At 41.5% G+C, this 16,396-nt stretch overlaps 1 pseudogene; it reads left to right on the top strand.

Moving 5' to 3' along the window:
• The first annotated feature begins 3,675 nt into the window (after nt 1-3,675).
• On the top strand, nt 3,676-3,826 carry LOC115868985 (annotated as a pseudogene).
• Nucleotides 3,827-16,396: the final 12,570 nt, after the last annotated feature.

Below are 16,396 nucleotides of genomic sequence, written 5' to 3'. Positions count from 1 at the left end.
CTGGTGTGCTTCTTCCATGTGGGCTTTGATGCTTCTCAGCTGGATGGTCGCTTGCTTATCTTCAAGCCTTTAAGACCCCAGATGCTGTATCTTTTAATAGCCGGGCACTGTTAGCTCTCTTCACCACATTTGCTTATGCACATGTTTGTCTTCAGTGATTGTGTCAGAAGAGCGGGCACCCACTGATACGATTTTAAGGTCTTTGATGTCTGATAGCTGATCCCTTCTACACCTCGTGGTCAGTCAGGCCAGTGTGCTTCTTCCATATGGGCTTTGATGCTTCTCAGCTAGATGGCCACTTGTATGTCTTCAAGCCTTTCAGACCCCGGATGCTATATCTTATGGTAGCTGGGCACCATCAGCTTTCTTCACCACCTTTGCTTATGTTCACATATTTCTTCAGCAATTGTTTCAGGAAGGTGTGCATCCTGGAATGCCAATTTAAATACATGAGGGTTCTTGATCCACTGGTTTTCCTGGCATTTATTTTCAAAATCACAAGCCAATCTTCTGTCATCTTATTGTCCCACTGACCCAGAAAGCCCGTGCTTGCAGCCTCAGAGGGAGGGAGGAGGGGGAGAAGGAGGCAGCGATGGAGGATGTACATCACCTACCTCCATATTCTCATAGCCAGCATTCAGAAATGTCACTTATCATCAGCCTTGGTTTGGTTGTGCTGCCCAAGGGGAGAAGAAAATGGTGCTTGGTTACAAATTCTCCTAAAGTCTGAATCCCATTCAGAAGATGAGCAATTTATTCTTCTACACATAACCAAAAACTCTGAACTATTACTGGTGAGTTAAGTCCAAATCAGAGTGACCCCACTGTGACTTGATAGGACAGAGTAGAACTGGCCAATAGTTTCTAATGTTGTCATCCTTACTGAGCAGCTTGCCACATATTTATCCCACAGAATGGCTGGTGGCTTCACACAGGGTTGGACTGCCAACTTTTTGGTTAGCAGCCCAGTGCTGAACCACTGTGTAAACGGAGGGACTTCTCTCATGCATTGAAGACACTCCTGGTGGGAAATAACTATTCTCCTCTCATTCCTGCAGTTAGCTCAAAGCCCGGGGTTTCGGAGGGGAAAGCAGCTGTCCACCTCAGATATAGATAGACCTCTCTGTAGTCCAGTGACACTCGAGATAAAAAAAGATGCATTATGTGGGATCAAACAGCCACACAAAACATTTATAAAGAGGGAAAATGGAGATATTCAGTCACTGGACCTCAGCAATGAGGAAATCCTGTTAGACATTCTGATTACCTGGCAATTATGGGTTCTCCTTCAGTAGACTATCATTGTTTTCTCTCGGAGAAATATCCATGTTCTTAGTGACATATGACTTTATCTGAAAGAAGACACAGCCTTACGGCCATCTTTCTTCAGGGCCACCAATCCAGAGACTGCAAGGATATATGTGTTCTTTGGGGGATGCAGTTTTCTCAGCATGTTATCTAAGACTGGTTTGAGTAATAAAATTTACTCAAAATTTTGATAGCTTTCTGATTTATGAGCTATCAGTTCAATGTGCCCGTTTCCCCCTACCTATCACTCTCAGGCTCGCTTTATTTGTTTGCGTTCCAACCCCTGTGCTTATTTCTATCTTTTCAACTCAATTTCTTGTCTTTACTCTTTCTAGTTCTGAAGTTATTGATGGCTACTTCAAGGCAATTTGAACCAAAATATTTTGTAGAAATTAATCTGTCATTTGCCACAAGGATGTATATTGATAGATCTTCTTTTGTCTCAAAATCACTACTTCATACTTTACAGTTTGAAGCCTTGAAGTAGAATTTTTTCCAACCCTGTAAAGCCCTCAATGTCTAGATTCGTTCTCTTTCATACATGCTAACAACTCTTTCTTAGGGCATTTTGTTAAAGGCAATCAAAGGCCAACACATTCTGATATTCTGTTTCTTCTGTCAAGTTACTGTCGGCAACAGTGTACTAAATGCTTAGTCATTGCATACCATAGGGTCCCAATTTCTAATATTTCATTCCTCGTTGACCACTATCGGACCATTAAGCAAATGCTCCCTGTTTCAGATAATTGTTATGTCAGCAGCCAATTTGATGATACCCATTTCTAGGTACATTTTCAAAATACTTGCTAGAATTACCAACAACCACTGCACAAGTTACTCTCGTGTCATAATTCAACAGTGGGATGCTTAACCTCCTGGAGAGTTGTTTTCAGTTCACACCCGGGTCTCAGCATGGGCAATCCCCATCAGGGCTAGTGTTTCTCCTGGGTGTCAGTATATTTCTAGCTTGTGTTTCTGTCATGCTCTAGAACTTTATAATCCTTCATATTCAGTTGGGGGAGGGGGTATTTTAAAGGCAGTTGTAGGTTGTAGAAGTCAGGTCTGGACGTCGATGGTTTCACTTTACCTTGCATGGACTATAACTTACCTACGTCACACCTCCTTACCAGCAAACTATGACAGGAGCTGCTCCCTCAGTTCTGACCGATGGTGGCCCAGGTCCATCAGAGGAGAGCTGCTGCTGCAAGAGGAGCAGTTTCCGCTGGGAGCTGTGTGCCCGAGAAGAGCAGGGATCCGAGTGTGCTGGTGTCAGCTTCTCGCTTCTCATCCAAATGGACTTTGATGCTTGCTCTGCCATAATGAACTAAACCCCCTAAGTTTTTCTTCTGGACAGTGAGCACGATGTCACGCTTTATTAAGAGAGGGTGCTAGAAAAGACTGCGATCAGAAGGAGGCCTCCCTTTGGGGCCTTGCGAGCCTACTTGTGGTTGTTCTTGCTCTCGCTACAAAGCCTTTAGGTGCTTCTGGGTGGTGAGAGTGCAGTAGCTTCGTGACCTTGTTGCCCCAGTGCAGGATGGGGGACTACCCCAGATTTTCTCTTGCTATGAATACTAGGCCCTTGCAACCGCATCCTGATGATAATGCTCAACTTCCTCTGCTACCTACCTGCCCACCTCCCTCAGCTCAGTCACTCTGTGGAATAAATTGCTTTCCAAGTGAGTATGGACCAGCTCATATCTGGGAGACCCAGTCCATTGCTTCATTATTGAGCTGAAAACACCTCTATCCAAGGCCAGGAAGCCAGGCTTGGGCTCCAAGTGTGTCCTTCCTTCTACTGACCCACAGTCCCAGGGTGCCACTCAGATACGGTTCTCTTTGTGTCTTTAGAGTAACTCCCCTATCATCGTGCAATAATTCCTCATATTAGGTTTCTGTTGAAATAACTGTATGGTGCTGCCTTCCGACTGAAGCAAGACCACTTCACCAGGTTTGATGGGAACATAGCAGTTTCCATCCCAGCCTGAGGTAAACATGTGGACTCCAGACGATGTCTGTTGCAGTCTAGAGAACAAGGAGCAGTTCATGGAGAAGAGGGCTGAGCACCAGATTGCCTGGTTCTAAATCAGTAGAAGAGATAGGACGTTATGCAAACGTTCCAGTAGCAAATGTGAAGTGCGACAGGAATATTATTTCTAAAAGGTATCAATTTCCAAGGAAAGGTGTCTAGGAGTACCCCACTAAACATAAATTAGAGAGCCCTGCTGATGCAGAGGGTTAAGTGAGCCGCTTACTGGAAGGTCAATGCTTTGAGCACACACGAGGAAGCAGGCTGCTGCTGTAAAGATTGACACTCTGGGAAGCTCCGGGAACAGATGGGCTCTGGCCTAGGACGACTGCTGCAAGCCGGCATGGACTCAATGGCAGTAGGTGGATTTAAACACAAAACAAGTACCCACGGGCCTCTCATCATGTCCCACGCCAGAGCCAACCACAGCCCCGGACCATTGCCTTGTCTACTAGCCCATAGGCTTCTGGCACTCAAGTGGGTTGCACAGTTAATAAACAAACAAACAAGTCATCATTCCGTTTAAGAGATTGTTTAGAACACTTTGGATAATGCCAGGTATGTGCTACCTACATTTTTAGAACATTTCTCCTTATTAATGTATGTATGCAATTTAGAAGTTGGAAAATAATTCACATACCGTCAAATTCACCTTTCGAGGTACACAAGTCAACGGTTGTTAGTATATTCACAATGTTAGGTTGCTCAGAACATTCTAACCCACCTCTTACCGCATGCAAAGAAGCCCTGTAGCCACCAGCAGTCTCCCCTGTTTCGTCCTGCTTCTCCAGCCCGAGAGACCCCAATTGACTTTCTATCTCTACTGACTTGCCTATTAAAGACATTTCATAAAAATGGAACATGTGGCCTTATTGTCTGGCTTCTTTCACTTAGCCCTATTTCAAGGTTCACCTACGGTGTAGCATGTTTTACGCACTGTTTAATGTATGAGTTTATATGATAACTATATTATCATAACATATAATATTGCAGTCCATGCTACAAATGAAACCTATATTAATAAGGCTACAATAAGCCATCTAACTTTTACTTTAGGAAAGGGAAAAATTATGAGGAGGGAAAGCAAAAGTCTCAGGTTTCCCTGAAATTCTAAATGTGAACAAGAAAGAAAGCAAAAAATATCCCAATCCTGCCCTTGACATTTTCTCTCAGAGTGTCCTGCTACTAATAATCAACACTTACATAACACTTCAGAATTTCAACACATTTTTAAATATTGAATGCCAAAGGTAACACCTACTGCAGGAATTACATGCTATGCTTTAATTCTAGAAGTCGGTAGGAACAGTATAAATAGCACTAGTTTTTTTTAAGTTGTTATTATCACACATCTTAAATATAAGTTAATAAAACTTCCAGGGTTTCTGTAAAATGCTTCTGTGGTTAGAGATCAGCGATCAAGCCACACAAGAGTTTTCTTCTTGTCTTTTCTACTGAAAATCTTGAACTTCAAGATTAAGCAGGAGCATTTTCTAGAAGGACACCATGATCTAATTGTACTTAAAGTCCATCTTTAATCTCAGAAGGAGGATGAGATGCAAAAACCAATGCTTTCATGGCTTCTGAGGTGTTAAAAAGCTAGTCCCAAGCAGTTATAAAATTCTAGCATGTGTTTAGTTAAAAAAAACCTTACATGCAATATTCCCCTGAGAGATGAGGCTGGAATATTGTTACAACTGGAGAGAGAGATGATGGTAAGTGAAGCGGCTTGCTCAAGGAGAGACAATAAATCAGATGTAGATCTGGGAATAAATCTTGGTCTTCTAGCTGCTCATTAAAGCATTTCTCTGGGACTATTACGTGGCTTTCCAGAGCCACTGAAAGTGTCCTCATTAACCTGTAGTTAATTTCCATGTTTTAAAAGACTTTTTCCAAATACACAAATAGATTATCCTACAATATGATTTCTCAGACAAAGTGCGATAAAGAAATTCACTGCTAATAAAGACCAGAAAAAAGCTCCTCTAGCCTCATGATAGAAAAAACCATCAACACAGAGAAATTATTTCCATCTGCCCCTTGTAACTGATATGAGATCATCACATGGACTAGCTTGATACCATTATTTTGGGGCATCCATACATAAACACATTGTTTTTTCAAATATACATAACAGAAATGGCTGTCATTCTTTAATATACAGGAATGTAGCATGTGCTCCAAAGATTTCTCAGTGAAGGAGCAGGGGAAGCAGATTCTCTTTAATGTTAGATATGTGGTTTCAAAATAATTACCTTTATCATGCCACAAGTGGTGTGTAGAATATTGATAATGTATATAACAATTGTTGACTGGATTCAGACAGAGGGGCAATGGCACCCGACAAAATGCCCACTTTCCAGATAATACCCACTCTAGGAGATGATACACTATCGCTTCTATCTGATCCTTGGGCCTTCCCTCCGAGACAGCTCTTTACTGCGACAATCTCCTTTTCTGTTGAGTCCAATAAATGTGGTGTTTATAGCTATCGAGTTTACATGATAGGGTTTTGTGCAAAGATAGTGCTCACATGGGGGTATTAATCTTTTGCATCATTAAAAGAGAATAATTTATATCTTAATATGGAACAACCGTAGTTACAAAACCTGTCAGGGAAAGCATGTCAGATCCTTTGAGGCGGGAACTTGTATCACCTGACGTGGCTGAAGAAGTTCACCAAAGGGGCCACACCGGAGCACAAAGTCTAGTTTCAAAGACATCAAGAAAGAAAACGCTGATGGACCAAGTCTCAGTGTGTTGTACAGATCAGATCTACTGAGCAAGGTGTCCCATGATGCACGCACATCCATCCTCCAGATGAGGGGCGATACCCTAGCCTGCACTTGGAAATCATGCTGACAGCAAAGGACAAATGAGCAGTACAGATTATGGAAACTTTGCATGAGAGACTATCTTTGATCTGTAGTAGGAAAACCGTTTTTGCAATAGATACTAGGGGAAATGTACAATCCAGAAGAATTATTGTTTGATGTCTGGAAAATATATTCTATTAAAACTGACTGCAAAGTTCATTAGCAATGCCCCAGTACCTGAGAAGAATCAAACTTAGAAAATGATCTTAAGGAACACTTGGATAAATTGCTTTTAAGGAAATGTTTTTTATAACTTTTCAGTCCCAGTTTGAATATAAGATAAAAGGGTATTTTCCACGTGAGGTTGTTTCCTTTTGTGAAAACCAAATGGAATAATGCATTTGAAGCACTTAGCTCAGTACCTAGGACATAAAAACTACTTAAGAACTTATAACAAAAATATATTAATTCTCAAAAAGTTATTAATTCTCATTTAGATTCACAACAGTCCTGTGAAATAGTTCATTGTTCAATTTTATAGATGAAAAAATGGAGACTTAAAGAATCAAATTTATTGCTTAAAGTCAGAAACCTAGCCTCAAAAAGATGAACTGTGATCATATGAGGGATACCCCCCAAAATAAGTGGAATTTTTTTTCAAAGCTATGTATTTCTTTTTTTTTTTTAACAAAACAACCTTATGACCTTTGTACTCTCCATTACACTTAACACATTTGTCAAATATGTGATTCCATTCTTGGAAACATTTGTCTTTTTTTTAAATATCCAAATTCAAATTTTATTGTCCTTCCATTTTTTGGCAGCAAAAATATTTAAATTGACACATGACAACATTAAACATTTTTTTGTTGTGTATTTTTTATTTTTTTTAATTATTTTATTGGGGGCTCTTGCAGCTCTTATAACATCGATTGTATCAAGCATATTTGTAAATACCCTGCCATCACCATTTTCTTAACATTTACTTTCTATTTGAGCCCTGGGTATCAGCTCCCCCTTTTCCCCTCCCTCCCCGCCTCCCACTCTCATAATCCCTTAATAAATGATGTTATTGTTGTTTTTATATCTTACACTGACAGCTGTCTCCCTTGACCCATGTTCCTCTTCATCCCCCTGGGGATGGGGGGCGATTATGCATCGATCTTTGTGATTGGTTCCCCCATCCTCCCCTTTTTAACTCCACCTTCCTGCTGCCCTCCCAATATCACTACTCCCACTTCTGTTCCTGAGGGGTTTATCTGACCTGGATTCTGTGTGTCGTCAGCTCTTATCTGTATCAATGTACATGCTCCGCTCTAGCCAGAACTGAAAGGCAGGACTGGGCTCATGACAGTGGGGGGTGAGAAAGCCTTGAAGAACCAGAAGATTATGGTGAATAGTATATATTGGTGCTATACTGTGTCCTGGTTGACTCATCCTTTCCTTGTGACCCTTCTGTGGGGGGATGTCCCATTGTCTACAGAGGTGGTTTGAGTCTCTGCTCCAACCCCCCTTGTTCTCTCTTAGAAACATTTTTCAACCTCATCTGTTTGGATGGTTCACAGCACCTCCCCTGTTTGTTTCTCCCTCTTCTATGTTGTCAAATTGCTGTCTTTTCATGTCCCTCTGCATTCAAGGGAACAAAAGAAGTCACAGGGAGCAAGGTCAGGTGAGTCAGGTGCATGGGGGCAAGAGAGGCATGCTGTCCCCAAAGCAGGCACACTGAGATGGCTGTGAGCAGGTGCATGGTGGTGGGGCAAAACAAGTCCACCATCTGCCACAAATCGGGCCTTTTTTCTCATACACTGTTAAAGTATCTTTTCAGAACCTCTAAATAGAAAGCTTGATTAACAGTCTGACCTGGTGGAAGGAACTCCAAATGAACTATGAGTCGACATTTTCATCCACTCAGGCAGTTGACAGATGTCCAGAATGAGGTTTGTCATCAATTGACATTTCACCTTTATTGAAACAAGAAAACCGCTTGTATACTTGAGTTTTTCCCATAGCACTGTCCTTGTAAGCCGCGTTCAACGTTACAACAGTTTCTGCCGCATTTTTCTTGAGCAGGAAACAAAATTTCACAGCTGCCTGCTGTTCTCTTAAATTGGCCATCACAGAAAAATGAAGTTTGAGTGAAACTACTTTTACAAAAATATTCAGTGACCAGAGAAAACCTTCCCAGGAGATGCCACTGGGTGCACTAACTCAGAACAAGTTGCTTAATGCTTGCTTAGGGGGGAAAAGGTGTACTATAAATTTTCTGATTTCGGAAGGGTACCCCTCCCTCATATCCAGGATTTCTTCTTATGCTTCCTTCCTCCCACTATCATGATTCCAATTCTACCTTACATATCTGGCTGGACCGGAGGATGTACACTGGTACTGGTGGGAACTGGAAACACAGGGAATTCAGGACAGATGAACCCCTCAGGTCCAGTGGTGAGAGTGGCGATACCGGGAGGGTGGAGGGAAGGTGAGGGAGAAAGGGGGGACAGATTACAAGGATCTACATATAACCTTCTCCCTGGGGGGCGGACAGTGGAGAAGTGGGTGAAGGGAACCATCTGATGGTGTAAGATATGACAAAATAATAATAATTTATAAATTATCAAGGGTTCATAAATTATCATGAGTTGGCCTCCCACACTGAAGCTGGTGACCATGGCAGGTGTGTGTGTGTTTTCAAAAATAAAAACCTGTTCATTGGAGAAATGTTTGTAAACACAAAAATTACTTACAGCCTTATATTTCATATAAATGAATTACATATACATATGTTTGTATTATTAATAAGTAGTAATAGCTAACCTTTATTGAGTTCTCGTTATGAACCAGAGCCTCTTCTAAGTACTTTGCATGGATTAAGCCACTTTATCCTCACAAACAGCCTAGAGATTAGATGCTGCTCTTGTCTTCATTTACCGAAGAGGAACCTGAGGCTTAGAGAGATTAAACAGCCTTGCCAAGGTCACCAGATTCAGTGTGGGAGGCCAACTCACACCTCCACTGGACGATAATGTAGACAATCTCCTTAAACACTAGGCTGGTATTCCTACTACCGTCACATTTTACTACATTGCAATACTGTACAGTTCTTTATAATGCAACCATTCACTGAAACATATGCTACATCTCTTTTCCTGTCACTAAATGAGATTTATTGGCTCTCTGGTACTTCTGGTGACTGTATTGCTCTTCTGTGGGTTCAACGTCGTGCCTGTCCAGAATTAACAGAGTGCAACTTCCCCATAGGTTCCTAAGTCTTCTTAGAAACCTTCTCCTGAAGAGCGTCTGGTGGGTGGAAACTTCTGAGGACTATGGGTTAGCAACAGCGAATTTAACTACAGCACTACAAGGGCCCTTCTATTATCACTTATGAAAACGGTACCATTATCTCTTTAGCCAAGTCTATGTTATCAGACACTTATTTTGTTCTTGCAGTCATAAATAATATCCAAAATAATACCTTGGTGAATATGTGATTGTGCTTAATTGTTATTATTATTAGCCAATTGCCACCTTGGATTTTAAAAGTTGGCACTATTTATATCACTCTTATGGCCATAAAGGAGAATGGTCTCCATCCAGGTTTTCCTGTTCTTGTGAAGACACCATGATTGTTTCTGATGCTGTTAGGTGCTGTTGAGTATTTTTAACTCACAGCAATGTCATGCTGACAAAATAGAAATGCCCCCATCGGGTTTTCTAGATTGTACTCTAGAAAACCTGATGTGAAAGCCTGTCACCATGTCTTCTCCCCTAAGGCTTCTGGGTGGGTTAGATTAGCCAAAGCTTAGAATCTTATGATTTCTGCATAATGCTGCCACTTGTTTCCAGAAGACAAGTTTGAGTCTTGTCTCCTAATACCTTTCTTTGTGTCATAGCTTTGTATTCAAGAGGTTACCACCATTTGAAACATATTTATGTCATTATGTTTGTAAAATTAAAGAGCTAAATGTTTAAATATTCATTGTAAGTTTCACATGCAAACTCTTTTAGTACTCAGTGTTGACAAGATACTTTTACCATTAAACACAATTTTCAATGTATATGTTCTCAATGAAATGAGAAAAATGCAAACTTTGATAACCAGGTAGAACCTGTAACTCTAGTGCATATTAGCTTACTGGACTTATCCTTGTTTTTGTCATTGCTAGGTCCTTTTGAGTCAGTTAAACAGACCACCCTGCGTGGTCCTGAGCCATCCTCACAACTGTTGCTGTGTTTGAACTTCTTGTTGTGGACACTGTGTCCGGCCATCTGGTAGCGGCTCTTCCTCTTTCTTGCTGGCCCTCCACTTTACCAAGTATGATGTCTTTCTCCGGTGAATGGTGTCTTCTGATAATATGTCCAAAGCACATGAGACAAAGTCTCACTGTCCTTGCCTCCCAGGAGCAGTCTAGCCACACTTCTTCCAAGACAGATCTGTTTCTTCTTTTGGAAATCTGTGATGCTTTCAATATTCTTCGCCAACACCATATTTCAAATGCATTGAATTCCTTATTCAATATCCAGCTCTCACATGCACATAAGGCTACTGGCAATGCCACTGAGTTGGATGCAGCACACCTCAGTCCTTAGAGGAACACGCTTAATCTTCAACACTTTAAAGAGGTCTTGTACAGATTTGCCTAACACAATGCATCTTTGCTCTCATTACTGTTAGGCCCATGAGCATTGATTGTGGATCCAAGCAAGACAAAATCCTAGACAACACCAATCTTTTCTCCATTTACCACGATGTTCCTTACTGTTACCACCACTTGTCTGTCAGTTTGTTGTACTGTGGTGGCTTGTGTGTTATGATACTGGGAGCTATGTCACTGCAGACACCAGCAGGGTCAACCTCATCTATTCATAGAAACCCCCAAAGACTGACTTGGCTACCTACTTGTGAGAAATCAGGCATTAAAAACCCGTGGAACACAATTCTACTGTGATACCCCGAGAGGTGCCATGCGTCAGAATCAACTCCCTCGCAACTGCTTTGACTGGTGTAGATAGTGTCGTGTGTGCACATTTCAGAAAATTTGACATTTCATTTTCTCTTCATGTAAGTACACATACAAACAGACCTACTCCTTTGTACCTATAGAAAGGTTAGGTCCCATTTGGCCCCTGCATGCAACAGTTAATATAAAGATGAAAGCTAGGAATCCAACCTCAAAGAATCTTGTTTCATAATCTACAAACATGAGAAAATATGAAAGGAGAGAAGGATTCCATCAGGTGGTTTTCCATGAACATGAAGGCAGACAGGATCAGGAGACCCCGTAATCTGAGCAAAAGTGTTGAACTAGTAACTGGGAACTTTCAGTGGGAAGTTTCTTGCTTATTCTTGACTCGGCAAATGCAACAGACTTCGAGATCTTGGAGGAGAAATCTGGGATGTGGTACCATCGAGATGCCAACAAGTATTTTTTATGTGTGTCCAGTGTTGAATCATTTCAAGCAGTCATACTCAAGGACCTAAACTTCCCCAGCGTGGCCGTCACTGAGGCCAGACAGAGAGGAGTTAAAGGAGGCGAGGGTGCAGGGACAGCTGGAGATAATTACCTACAATCAAAGGACATGCAGAAAAGCAGCAGGAACAGCAGGGTGAGGTGTTCTGCCTGGCTAGATTATAGGAGTCATCTGGACAAAGGCAACCCAGCTTAAATACTAGTAAGGGAATTTTTCACTGTTTGATCTTATTTTAAGACTTAAGCAAGGGATTGTGATTGGTTTGAACCTGGTTTAAAAGCCCAAAGGTAGACATTCCTGCCATAAACAGCTTAAACTCTCTTGTCCTATAAATGGGGATACAGGAAGGATATGTTAGGGCCTAGGGGGCTTTGTGTATTAAACACAAGATCGGGTTTTACTTCTACAATTTTGAAGGATAATTTTGTATTCCTGTTTTCCAACATACGTGATTAACCTAAAAACCTGTATAGCTGATTTTTCTCTGTGTATTCTCTTTCCTAAGATCTGTACAGAAAGAACCCATGACTTTCAACTTTTTAGAGAATTCACTTTTTCTGCAGCCCTAAATTATATTTCAGCAACTGCCATTTTCTCTTATAGGTCCAAGATTCATGAGGCAAATAAATATTTCTCCAGTGAGAGAGTGTATTGTCGCCAGCACTATTTTAAAAAGATACCGGATCTCTGATGTCTTTAAATTGGATTTTCTTCTCAAATACATATTTTTTTCCATTTAATAACGCGTGCAAAATGGGTTCAGTACATTATATTCAGGACCTAAACCTTGACTCTTAAAGAAACCTTTCCTTGATGAACTCCAGCTCAAAACAATGATTGCTTTTCTTTTTGATTTATCTGTAAAGTTAAGAAATAAGCTCTAAAACTTTGCAGCACTGGATACTTTGTCAGGTACCTACAGAATTAAGTATACCTAGAAGCTCGATAGAAAAGAGAAGATGATTATTTCAAAGCTGATGGCATTAGATAAAAATGGAGAAACATCTCATGTACAAATGCCTGGGGCTGGACTTGTATAAGAAGCATAAATGGCAGACTTTTTCATTTATGACACAGAATTTGTCGGCGGGGCAAGGCTCCAGGGTGGAAGCCAGAAACTTTTATCCACGAAAGCACCGTCAGACACGAAGGCAAACCTGACCGGATCAGGTTTCTCTCTCCCTTAGAAGCTGTCCATGGCTCCCCATTGCTTATGTTATAATGTCCAAATGCTTTAGAATTCATAGCACTTGATGGTATGTTTCAGATTCATCTATGCCACCTCTTCTTCCTTTTGCCCACCTTTGCCCATATGCTCAGAGCCCTGACTAGCTCCGAAAAGTGCAGTTTTCATCATTTGCATTTCTGCCCTTAACTTTGTTCCCATTATATCTTAAATTCCAAATGTCGTGCTTTATTTTTATACCGTGGAAAATTTCCATCATACATGGTTTTGTTATCTTGCCTCAGAATGTTGATCCTCCTCAGCCCATCCACCTTGACAAGCAAACGAAAGGCTTTGCCCTGTCAACCCTGTCTTAACAAATAGGTCCATGTTTTGCCTCACTTGTTTGAAAAATTAATTGATCCTTTATTGGCATACATGGAGTACTATGTACCTCCATACAGTAATTCAGGCATAAGTTCTTGTGTCTGCTCACTAAGTGCCTAGTGGGTATCTTCTGCATTGTATCGGCCAGTCATGGGTGTAAATCCCGGGAAGAATGCAGTGTAGCAGGCGGATAAGTGATCTCAAGAACAGTTCAGCCTCTTCCTTAAACTACTCCCATCGCGTTATGAGTAGCCACATGCCTGCGTACTCTGCTTGGAGAAGGGACGATTGCTTTATGATCCTTGGATCAAAAAGCTTAAATGTGTGACTCCAATGTGTGAATGTACTAATCCAAATTGATTAGTACTCACTAATTTCCAAGTAGGCCTTTCAGTGTTTCATGGGACATTTCATGTTTCGTTAAATGTCACAACAGCTCTATGAATCAGAAACTCATTGTGCCCAAAAGAGCCAAGCAACTGACCCAAGGTCACACAATTATTAAGAAGGAGTCTGAAATTGGACCCAAATATGTGTGACTCCCAGATCAATGAGAGTGAGTGAATGAATATGACAGTACAGAGAGAGGTCAGGTTGGGGTAAAGCGCACAGGTAATTGCTGACTTAGGGAAGAACAACCCAGATGGCACAGCCTACATCCTTATTCTAGAGCAGGGAACAAGGAGGGAAAAGTGAAAACTACATCTCTTACCTACTTCTTCTTGCCAACATTTTTTGGATGACTTAAAAATGGTAAATCAGTGGCTCATTTATCCTCTTTAAAACAATAATTTCAGACAGCTCCCCAAAAGGAGTACTAAATCTAAGGTGGCAGGTTCATTAAACTTAATCTAATAAATAAATCCCAGCTTTTCTTACTCTGGAACTTTCTGGCACTAGAGGTGCCCATGCAAGAAGCTTTTCCATTTCACATTAACAACTACTTGGCATCAAGTTGGCTCTGGCTTGATGGTGGCCCCACATGTGCCAGACAGGAAGTGTGCTCCAAAGATTTTTGATGGAAGGTTTTTCGGAAAAAAATAGATTGCTGGGCCTTTTTTGCAAGTCACTCTTGGCTGACGCGGCACATGCCCCACCACCAGGGTGGGGTGGTCATGTGTTGGTTTTAGCAGTTCAAAACCAGCAAGCTCTCCACAGGAGCAAGTCTAGACTTTCTACTCCCGTAAGAGTTATAGTCTGGGAAACCCACAGGGGCAGATCTACCCTATCCTATCGGATTGCTGTGAGTCAGAAACAAGTCGATGGCAAATGGATGAGTTTATGAGTTGTGGTTAGCGCGAATCATCTAACTTTTTCCATTTGGCATCCGAGGTAGCTATTCATGACACACCTGAACTGCTCATTTCTTATTAGTGGCTGCAATTCAGAGTGCTTGCCCTTGTGACTTTTGCTCTGAGACCCCGACTGTAGTGGGTTACACGTTACTCTGTTAACTGCCAGGCCAGTGATTGGAAACCAGTAGCGGTTCTGAGGGTGGAGGACGAGGTGTTCTATTCCCACAAACAGTTATAAGCGTCTCGGAAACTCACGCGGCAGTCCCACCCTGCCCTGGTGGGTCGCTAGGAGTCAGAGTCAACTTGATGGCAGTGAGCTTGGCTGCCCTTGGGCTTTGAATCTGCCCCTTCTCCACAATGTTCCAGCCTCCAGAATAAGTTCCCTCGTAGCATTTTGGTTTTATTTATTTATTTTTTAAATGTTAGTTCATCAAAAACACACTGTCTAAACCCAAAACCAAACTCACTGCCATGTAGTCAACGATGACTCAAAGCGACCCCTTTGGGTTTCAGAGACTGTTTATGGGAGTAGAAAGCCCAGTCTTTCTCACAATGAGCTGCCAGTGGTTTTGAACTGCTGACCATACAGAGCATAACCCAATGCTCAACCACTACACCAACGGGACTAAAGATGGTGAAAATATGTTCGAATTATTTTTCTTTTGTGCTATTATAAGCATGTAGAAATTATTTATTAATATAGATCAGGTTTTGAAGTGTAAATAATAATGAGAAGACACACGCTAAGTATGCAGACCAATGAAATTACATTCCCTGATAAGTTCAATAGTTCTCACTGTAGAAAGGCAGTCGATTACTATTACTTCCTTCCTCTTGAAATTCTCACTCTTTCCTCATCATGAATCCTAGCAATAATATGAAGAGCTGATTTTTCCCACTTTGATTTATAAAAAGGGCCACAGAAAAAGTTCTGGTCACTTCTTTGTAATAGTTCACTGATTACTGTCAGAAGATCGAATATAGAATTCATTTATGACCGTTCATATTTTCCATTTTTACCTTTAGGTCAAATAAACTATTTATGCCTTCCTTTTTAAAACAATTTTTTAGGAAAGGCCATTTTCAACGGGCTGAGTTAGGGGCTTCGTTGTCCTTCTTGGTTTTGTGCTTCTGAGGCGACATGAATGGACCACTCCAAGCTTCCCTCCACCCTCTCATCGATTCTTTCTAAGGGGGAGGGGATCGTCTGGCTAGTGCATCTGGGGGAAGAGCGCACGAGGCATGCCTAGCTCTGTTTCCACTTTTCCTTTCCTTGGGGATGCGCCCGCTTCGAGCGACTGAGCGTAACTGTCTGAGGGAGTGGTAACAGCTCCTCAAAGCATATGAACTTCACAACATGGCCAGCTCTGCACATGGACCTTGGATTCAGAAACTGGACAGTCAAAACACTGCTTCTCGTCATTTATTTTGGAACAAGGAAAGTACCATGCCTCCTAAAGTAGGATGTTTCTAAAGTTTAAGCTAAAGCAGTGTTCTGAACAACATGCCGGAGTCCTAAGTGTACCTCCAAATCCACCCATTCTGGTGATGCCAAATGATAAGCTCTCACTGTATCTGTGAACTCCGTAATCGCAACACAAGTCACCATGTTATTTTAAATAAACAAGTTGGACTTGAAGAAGACACCTGACGTAAGAGACCAATGGGCTTAAACGTACCATTTGCTTTTGTGACGTGGGAAATTTTAGGGATGAAGCCTTTTCCATCTGTTTGATTTTGTTTTTCTCTAATCTGCCAACGTGAGAAATGATGAAGGCAAGGGATAACGTGAGAGAAGGGCGATAATTTGGGGTAACACTCCTCCACCCTGCTTTTTATTCTCAGGAGAATGAACTGTCAGAATTTGAGAAGATTTGGCTCTCAACATTTCCTTCTTTCCACCTATTGCTGCTTCTGATAAAAACATACACAC

This window comes from Echinops telfairi, unplaced genomic scaffold (genome assembly GCF_000313985.2).
Source record: "Echinops telfairi isolate 266 unplaced genomic scaffold, ASM31398v2 ScPeMD7_1;HRSCAF=3_0, whole genome shotgun sequence".
NCBI classification, from domain to species: domain Eukaryota; kingdom Metazoa; phylum Chordata; class Mammalia; order Afrosoricida; family Tenrecidae; genus Echinops; species Echinops telfairi.
This window is presented reverse-complemented; position numbering and strand designations above follow the sequence as displayed.